Genomic DNA, 9986 nt, shown 5'->3' on the forward strand with positions numbered 1-9986 from the left:
TAGATGTAGCAGAAAAAGCTATTGAAGATAAGCGCGTTTGTTCAACAGTATTTTTGGATGTTGGGCAAGCATTTGATAAGGTCTGGCATGAAGGGCTTTTGTGCAAACTACATAATGATCTACCACATGAGTATTATCAAATTCTGGCTTCCTACTTAACCCTTCGCCACTTTCGAGTAAAAATTGAAACCCAATACTCAAATCTGAGGCCAATTCGAGCTGGTGTCCCACAAGGGAGTGTCTTAGGCCCAATACTATACCTCTTATATACGAGAGATATTCCAACATCTCCTGATGCAACCATTGCAACCTTTGCTGATGATACGGCGGTCCTCACCACTGCGGACACTGAAAAAGAAGCCACAAACAAGCTCCAAGTTATTCTTTCCAGTATTTTAAGCTGGATGAAAAAATGGAGAATGCATTTAAACGAAAGTAAATCAACGCACATTGTGTTTACAAATAAACAGATACTTCAAACTCCACTTTATCTAAATGACACTGTGGTACCTTTCGTGAATAAGGCAAAATATCTTGGCATGACCCTAGATTCAAAACTAAAATGGAAAGAACATGTGAAGATAAAGAACAAAGAAGTTAAAATGAAATTCAGTCTAGTATACTGGATATTAGTGGATAGTAGAATATCACTTAAAAATAAACTGCTGATTTACAATCAAACAATTAAACCTATATGGTGTTACGGCATACAGCTGTGGGGCTGTGCTGCAAAGAAGGAGGTGGATATTATACAGAAGACCCAAAATAAAATACTACGTACTATGGTAAACGCCCCTTGGTTCATACGCAACAATGACCTGCATCGGGACTTGGGAGTAAAAACCATCGCTGAAGAAATTCATATCAACGCACAAAAACATGTCCTCAAGCTACAAAGTCATATAAACAGTGACTTGAACAATATTGTCAGCAACTATTCCAGCACAAGGCGACTTCAAAGAACTTTACCCTTAGATTTAGCCACATAAACTCCCTTGATTGTACACAATTAGAGTATAGTTATTGAACTACTTCTCATTAAAATGTTATATACTAGGTTAACTATTCTAGTATTGAATATGTATTGTTAACATTAAATTACTAGATGAGTGCAAACTCAGTCGTAATAAAACTGCATTAAAAAAAAAAAAAAAAAAAAAAAAAAAAAATGTTTTCGAAAGACGGACGGACATGGCAAGATTGTCTTATATTTTGACGCCGATCAAGAATATATATACTTTATAGGGTCCGAAAAGGATATTTCGATGTGTTGCAAACGATTCGCATCGTCTTTGATATATATACCGACCGTAAAAAGTATAAATATTCTTGATCAGCGTAAAAATCTAAGACGATCCAGACATGTCCGTCCGTCTGTCTGTTGAAATCACACTACAGTCTTTAATAAGCAGATTAAGCAGATTAAGTTCTAAGATGGGCTATATCGGACTATATTTTGATATAGCCGCCATATAGACCTATCCGCCGATTTAGGGTCTTATGCGATTATGCGATTTTGCTGAAATTTGGGACAATGAGTTAAGTTAGGCCCTTCGCCATATATCTGCAATTTTACCCAGATCGGTTCAGATTTGGATATAGCTGCCATATAAACCGATCTCTCGATTTAAGGGCTTGCGCACATAAAAGACGCATTTATTGTGCGATGCCGTCGAAATTTGGGACAGTGAGTTAAGTTAAGCCCCTCGATATACTTCTGCAATATGTCAAAATCCATGGTGGTGGGTTCCCAAGATTCGGCCCGACCGAACTAAGCACACTTTTACTTGTTCTTTTGTCATAGAGAAGCCATAGAAAAGCTTTTTGATTTTATGACAACAGCATCGAAATGACAACAAAAAGGTGTATGAGTTTAAAGGCATTTATGCAGCCAGGCAATGTAGTGTAGTGATAAACCGGCATAACAAAAGGAACCCATTGAGGCGATTTGTGAAATAAAAGCATTGTCTTCCTTTTAATGGGAATTATCAATACAAAGTGAGGATGAAAAGGAAGTTTCTTAGGATGTAAGAAATCAAGAAACAAGTAAAAGCGTGCTAAGTTCGGCCGGGCCGAATCTTATATACCCTCCACCGTGGATCGCATTTGTCGAGTTCTTTTCCCGGCATCTCTTCTTAGGCAAAAAAGGATATAAGAAAAGAGTTGCTCTACTATTAAAACGATATCAAGATATGGTCCGGTTCGGACCACAATTAAATTATATGTTGGAGACCTGTGTAAAATTTCAGCCAATTCGTATAAGAATTGCGCCCATTGGGGCTCACGAAGTAAAATAGAGAGAACAATTTATATGGGATCTGTATCGGGCTATAGACCGATTCGGACCATAATAAACACGTTTGTTGATGGTCATGAGAGGATCCGTCGTACAAAATTTCAGGCATATCGGATAATAATTGCGACCTCTAAGGGTCAAGAAGTCAAGATCCCAGATCGGTTTATATGGCAGCCATATCAGGTTATGAACCGACTTGTACTTTATTTGATACAGTTGTTGAAAGTAAAAATAAAATACGTCATGCAAAATTTCAGCCAAATCGGATAGGAATTGAAGTCAAGACCCAAGATCGGTTTATATGGCAGCTATATCAGGTTATGGACCGATTTGAACCATACTTGGCGCAGTTGTTGGATATCATAACAAAACACGTCTTGCACAATTTCATTCCAATCGGATAAGAATTGCGCACTCTAGAGGCTCAAGAAGTCAAGACCCAAGATCGGTTTATATGGCAGCCATATCAGGTTATAGACCGATTTGAACTATACTTGGCGCAGTTATTGGATATCATAACAAAACACGTCTTGCAAAATTTCATTCCAATCGGATAAGAATTGCGCACTCTAGAGGCTCAAGAATTCAAGACCCAAGATCGGTTTATATGGCAGCTATATCAGGTTATGGACCGATTTGAACCATACTTGGCACAATTGGTGGATATAATAACAAAACACGTCGTGCAAAATTTCATTTCAATCGGATAAGAATTGCGCACGCTAGAGGCTCAAGAAGTCAAGACCCAAGATCGGTTTATATGGCAGCTATATCAGGTTATAAACTGATTTGAACTATACTTGGCGCAGTTATTGGATATCATAACAAAACACGTCGTGCAAAATTTCATTTCAATCGGATAAGAATTGCGCACTCTAGAGGATCAAGAAGTCAAGACCCAAGATCGGTTTATATGGCAGCTATATCAAAACATGGACCGATATGGCCCATTTACAATACCAACCGACCTACACTAATAAGAAGTATTTGTGCAAAATTTCAAGCGGCTAGCTTTACTCCTTCTGAAGTTAGCGTGCTTTCGACAGACAGACGGACGGACGGACGGACGGACGGACAGACGGACGGACATGGCTAGATCGACATAAAATGTCACGACGATCAAGAATATATATACTTTATGGGTTCTCAGACGAATATTTCGAGTAGTTACAAACAGAATGACGAAATTAGTATACCCCCCATCTTATGGTGGAGGGTATAAAAAAATGGATTAGAACTGTGCCACCTAGGGACTGAAAAAATTAAGTCGGGTAGTTTCAACTCAGGCAATTACCGTTCACGATTTTCAAAAAACATTCGTTTACGAAAAAGGGGGAAAAATGCTTTTTATTTAAAAAAGAGCTACCCAAATGGCAAGTTGTTTTGTTTTCATGATCAGAGAAGTGGAACAATGCACTCATAGAAATTTGTTAGTAAAAACAGCAAAATGTTTGCTGAAAAAGCAGAAAGTCTGCTGAAAATGGGACAGCAGTAATTTATTGCTAAAACACCAAACATTTTCTGCTGTTTTCAAATTTTAAAAGTAAAAAAAAAGCTTAACAAGTAAAAGCGTGCTAAGTTCGGCCGGGCCGAATCTTATATACCCTCCACCATGGATCGCATTTGTCGAGTTCTTTTCCCGGCATCTCTTCTTAGGCAAAAAAGGATATAAGAAAAGAGTTGCTCTGCTATTAAAACGATATCAAGATATGGTCCGGTTCGGACCACAATTAAATTATATGTTGGAGACCTGTATAAAATTTCAGCCAATTCGTATTAGAATTGCGCCCATTGGGGCTCACGAAGTAAAATAGAGAGAAAGATTTATATGGGATCTGTATCGGGCTATAGACCGATTCAGATCATAATAAACACGTTTGTTGATGGTCATGAGAGGATCCGTCGTACAAAATTTCAGGCATATCGGATAATAATTGCGACCTCTAGGGGTCAAGAAGTCAAGATCCCAGATCGGTTTATATGGCAGCTATATCAGGTTATGAACCGATTTGAGCCTTATTTGACACAGTTGTTGAAAGTAAAAATAAAATACGTCATGCAAAATTTCAGCCAAATCGGATAGGAATTGCGCCCTCTAAAAGCTCAAGAAGTCAAATCCCCAGATCTGTTTATATGACAGCTATATCAGGTTATGGACCGATTTCAACCATACTTGGCACAGTTGTTGGATATCATAACAAAACGCGTCGTGCAAAATTTCATTCTGATCGGATAAGAATTGCGCCCTCTAGAGGCTCAAGAAGTCAAGACCCAAGATCGGTTTATATGGCAGCTATATCAGGTTATGGACCGATTTGAACTATACTTGGCGCAGTTGTTGGATATCATAACAAAACACGTCTTGCAAAATTTCATTCCAATCGGATAAGAATTGCGCACTCTAGAGGCTCAAGAAGTCAAGACCCAAGATCGGTTTATATGGCAGCTATATCAGGTTATGGACCGATTTGAACCATACTTGGCACAATTGGTGGATATCATAACAAAATACGTCGTGCAAAATTTCATTCTGATCGGATAAGAATTGCGCACGCTAGAGGCTCAAGAAGTCAAGACCCCAGATCGGTTTATATGGCAGCTATATCAGGTTATGGACCGATTTCAACCATACTTGGCACAGTTGTTGGATATAATAACAAAATACGTCGTGCAAAATTTCATTTCAATCGGATAAGAATTGCGCACTCTAGAGGCTCAAGAAGTCAAGACCCAAGATCGGTTTATATGGCAACTATATCAGGTTATGGACCGATTTCAACCATACTTGGCACAGTTGTTGGATATCATAACAAAACACGTCATGCAAAATTTCATACTGATCGGATAGGAATTGCGCACGCTAGAGGCTCAAGAAGTCAAGACCCAAGATCGGTTTATATGGCAGCTATATCAGGTTATGAACCGATTTGAACCATACTTAACACAGTTGTTGGATATCATAACAAAACACGTCGTGCAAAATTTCATCCCAATCGGATAAGAATTACGCACTCTAGAGGCTCAAGAAGTCAAGACCCAAGATCGGTTTATATGGCAGCTATATCAAAACATGGACCGATATGGCCCATTTACAATACCAACCGACCTACACTAATAAGAAGTATTTGTGCAAAATTTCAAGCGGCTAGCTTTACTCCTTCGGAAGTTAGCGTGCTTTCGACAGACAGACGGACGGACGGACGGACGGACGGACGGACAGACGGACGGACATGGCTAGATCGACATAAAATGTCACGACGATCAAGAATATATATACTTTATGGAGTCTCAGACGAATATTTCGAGTAGTTACAAACAGAATGACGAAATTAGTATACCCCCCATCTTATGGTGGAGGGTATAAAAATGTCGTAAATATTTAAACAATTTTATATTCCATCTTATTTTTCTATATTTGGAAGCATATAAATTAAAATATCTTCAAAGTTTCTAAAACTTGTTAATTTTTGATCGTATTTAAATTACAGTAAACAAAATAACTACCACTTTTCAATATATGCTTTTGAACAAGAAATTAACGACCAAATTGCCAATTTTTTTACTAAATTATAACAATTGCTAAATGCATTGGATTTATTCAAAAGTTAAATATTTTTCATTTAATATCAGCAGACAGTGTTTGCTGATATCAGCAGACTAATTTTTCCAGGTGTGCTAAAGCCCTTTCATATGTCGCTATTAAAATGTATTAAATAATTGATAAACACTTGTCTCTCTACTAGATTTAGAATTTATCATTCGGAATGTAAGAGGTTCCAGATTACCCGTGGACCTTGATTACCTACAATCTACCCTCAGCTTTTTTTTCAACTTGAGTCGAGGTGCTAGATCCTTTTACCCTGAAATATTACTTGTGGCTATATTTTTGTTATAACAATACCCCATATTTTCTTTAAAGCATATGTTTCCCTTACAAACTCAATTCTAATCCCAACGCATCCAACACCTTTTTCCTTTTAACAAAACAATGGTTTTTGCGATTATTCTGTGCAACTTAAGGTATACAAGAGCAAAACTCTAGCAAAGACACGTAAAGTCTATACTTTTTATACCCTCCACCATAAGATGGGGGGTATACTAATTTCGTCATTCTGATTGTAACTACTCGAAATATTCGTCTGAGACCCTATAAAGTATATATATTCTTGATCGTAGTGAAATTTTATGTCGATCTAGCCATGTCCGTCCGTCTGTCCGTCCGTCCGTCCGTCCGTCTGTCTGTCGAAAGCACGCTAACTTCCAAAGGAGTAAAGCTAGCCGCTTGAAATTTTGCACAAATACTTCTAATTAGTGTAGGTCGGTTGGTATTGTAAATGGGCCATATCGGTCCATGTTTTGATATAGCTGCCATATAAACCGATCTAGGGTCTTGACTTCTAGAGCCTCTAGAGTGCGCAATTCTTATCCGATTGGAATGAAACTTTGCACGACGTGTTTCGTTACTATATCCAACAACTGTGCCAAGTATGGTTCAAATCGGTCCATAACCTGATATAGCTGCCATATAAACCGATCTTGGGTTTTGACTCCTTGAGCCTCTAGAGTGCGCAATTCTTATCCGATTGGAATGAAATTTTGCACGACGTGTTTTCTTATGATATCCAACAACTGTGCCAAGTATGGTTCAAATCGGTCCATAACCTGATATAGCTGGCATATAAACCGATCTTGGGTTTTGACTTCTTGAGCCTCTAGAGGGCGCAATTCTTATCCGATTGGAATGGAATTTCGCTCGATGTGTTTTGCTATGATACCCAACAACTGTGCCAAGTATGGTTTAAATCGGTCCATGTTTCGATATAGCTGTCATATAAACCGATCTTGGGTCTTGACTTCTTGAGCCTCTAGAGTGCGCAATTCTTATCCGATTGAAATGAAATTTTGCACGACGTGTTTTGTTATGATATCTAAGAACTGTGCCGAGTATGGTTCAAATCGGTCCATAACCTGATATAGCTGCCATATAAACCGATCTTGGGTCTTGACTTCTGAGCCTTTGGAGGGCGCAATTCTTATCCGATTGGAATGGAATTTTGTACGACGTGTTTCGTTTTGATACCCAACAACTGTACCACGTATGGTTCAAATCGGTTCATAACCTGATATAGCTGCCATATAAACCGATCTTGGGTCTTGACTTCTTGAGCCTCTAGAGGGCACAATTCTTATCCGATTTGAATGCACGAAGTATTTCGTTATGACATCCATCAACTGTGCCAAGTATGGTTCAAATCGGTCCATTGCCTGATATAGCTGTCATATAAACCGATCTGGGATCTTGACTTCTTGATCCCTAGAGGTCGCAATTATTATCCGATATGCCTGAAATTTAGTACGACGGTTTCTCTCATGACCATTAACAAACATGTTTATTATGGTCTGAATCTGTCTATAGCCCGATACAGCTCCCATATAAATCGTTCTCTCTATTTAACTTTTTGAGTCCCCAATGGGCGCAATTCTTATGCGAATTGGCTGACATTTTACACAGGTCTCCAACATATAATTTAATTGTGGTCCGAACCGGACCATATCTTGATATCGCTCTAATAGCAGAGCAAATCTTTTCTTATATCCTTTTTTTTGCCTAAGAAGAGATAACGGGAAAAGAACTCGACAAATGCGATCCATGGTGGAGGGTATATAAGATTCGGCCCGGCCGAACTTAGCACGCTTTTACTTGTTTATTTTTATCCGCTGTCCATGTCCAGTTTTGGACCATTGCAATATCCTAGTCTTCAGAAGTATATGAGATGAGAGAATTGTTTTGAATCTCTTGATCAAGAGATGAGATAGTAGGAATGAGGCGGATATGCACTACTTTTCAATGTATATGAGAAGGCGTTTGCATTATCAACCAGGTTGTATCCCATGTTGGGAATCCCGTGCTTATGCAGACCATATGCAATGCAAATTTGCCCATGAACATTTCATTAAGGAACAGGGGCAAACTTCTCACAAACCAATGAGTGCTGTCCGATTCAAGTTTAAGCTCAATTATAAGGGACTTTCTTATATAGCCGAGTCCGAACGGCGTGCCGCAGAGCGACACCTCTGTGGGGGGAAGTTTTTAAATGGCATGGTACCTCACAAATGTCGCTGATTTTCTGATCTGATGTTCTCGCCAGGATTCGAACCCAGGCGTTCAGCGTCATAGGCGGACATGCTAACCTCTGGGCTACGGTGGTCTTCATGTGCAATATGGACCAAAAATCTCCCTCATTGCAAAAGCTTCCACGTCTATTGGGCCTATTGTCCAGTAATTCAGGAGCACTAAGGGGTAACTTACCGAAAGAACAAGTAAAAACGTGCTAAGTTCGCCCGGGCCGAATCTTATATACCCTCCACCATGGATCGCATTTGTCGAGTTCTTTTCCCGGCATATCTTCTTAGGCAAAAAGATTTGCCACAATTAAATTATATGTAGGAGACCTGTTTAAAATGTCAGCCAATTCGAATAAGAATTGTGCCCTTTGTGGGCTCAAGAAGTAAAATAGAGAGATCGATTTATATGAGAGCTGTATCGGGCTATGGACAGATTCAGACCATAATAAACACGTATGTTGATGGTCATGAGAGGATCTGCCGTATAAAATTTCAGGCAAATCGGATAATAATTGCGACCTCTAGAGATTCAAGAAGTCAAGATCCCAGATCAGTTTATATGGCAGCTATAACAGGTTATGAACCGACTTGTACTTTATTTGACATAGTTGTTGAAAGTAACAACAAGTAAAAGCGTGCTAAGTTCGGCCGGGCCGAATCTTATATGCCCTCCACCATGGATCGCATTTGTCGAGTTTTTTTCCTGGCATCTCTTCTTAGGCAAAAAAGGATATAAGAAAAGAGTTGCTCTGCTATCAAAACGATATCAAGATATAGTCAGGTTCGGACCACAATTAAATTATATGTTGGAGACCTGTGTAAAATTTCAGCCAATTCGTATAAGAATTGCGCCCTTCGGGGCTCACGAAGTAAAATAGAGAGAACGATTTATATGGTATCTGTATCGGGCTATAGACCGATTCAGACCATAATAAACACGTTTTTTGATGGTCATGAGAGGATCCGTCGTACGAAATTTCAGGCATATCGGATAATAATTGCGACCTCTAGGGGTCAAGAAGACAAGATCCTAGATCGGTTTATATGGCAGCTATATCAGGTTATGAACCGATTTGAACCTTATTTGACACAGTTGTTGAAAGTAAAAATAAAATATGTCATGCAAAATTTCAGCCAAATCGGATAGGAATTGCGCCCTCTAGAAGCTCAAGAAGTCAAATCCCCAGATCTGTTTATATGACAGCTATATCAGGTTATGAACCGATTTCAACCATACTTGGCACAGTTGTTGAATATCATAACAAAACACGTCGTGCGAAATTCCATTCCATTTGGATAAGAATTGTGCCCTCTAGAGGCTCAAGAATTCAAGACCCAAGATCGGTTTATATGGCAGCTATATCAGGCTATGGGCGGATTCGAACCATACTTAGCACACTTGTTGGGTAAAATAACAAAACACGTAGTGCGAAATTCCATTCTAATCAGATAAGAATTGCGCACTCTAGAGGCTCAAGAAGTCAAGACCCAAGATCGGTTTATATATCAGGTTATGAACCGATTTGAACCATACTTGGCACAGTTGTTGGATATAATAACAAAA

The sequence above is a fragment of the Stomoxys calcitrans genome, chromosome 1, assembly GCF_963082655.1.
Source record: "Stomoxys calcitrans chromosome 1, idStoCalc2.1, whole genome shotgun sequence".
NCBI lineage: Eukaryota > Metazoa > Arthropoda > Insecta > Diptera > Muscidae > Stomoxys > Stomoxys calcitrans.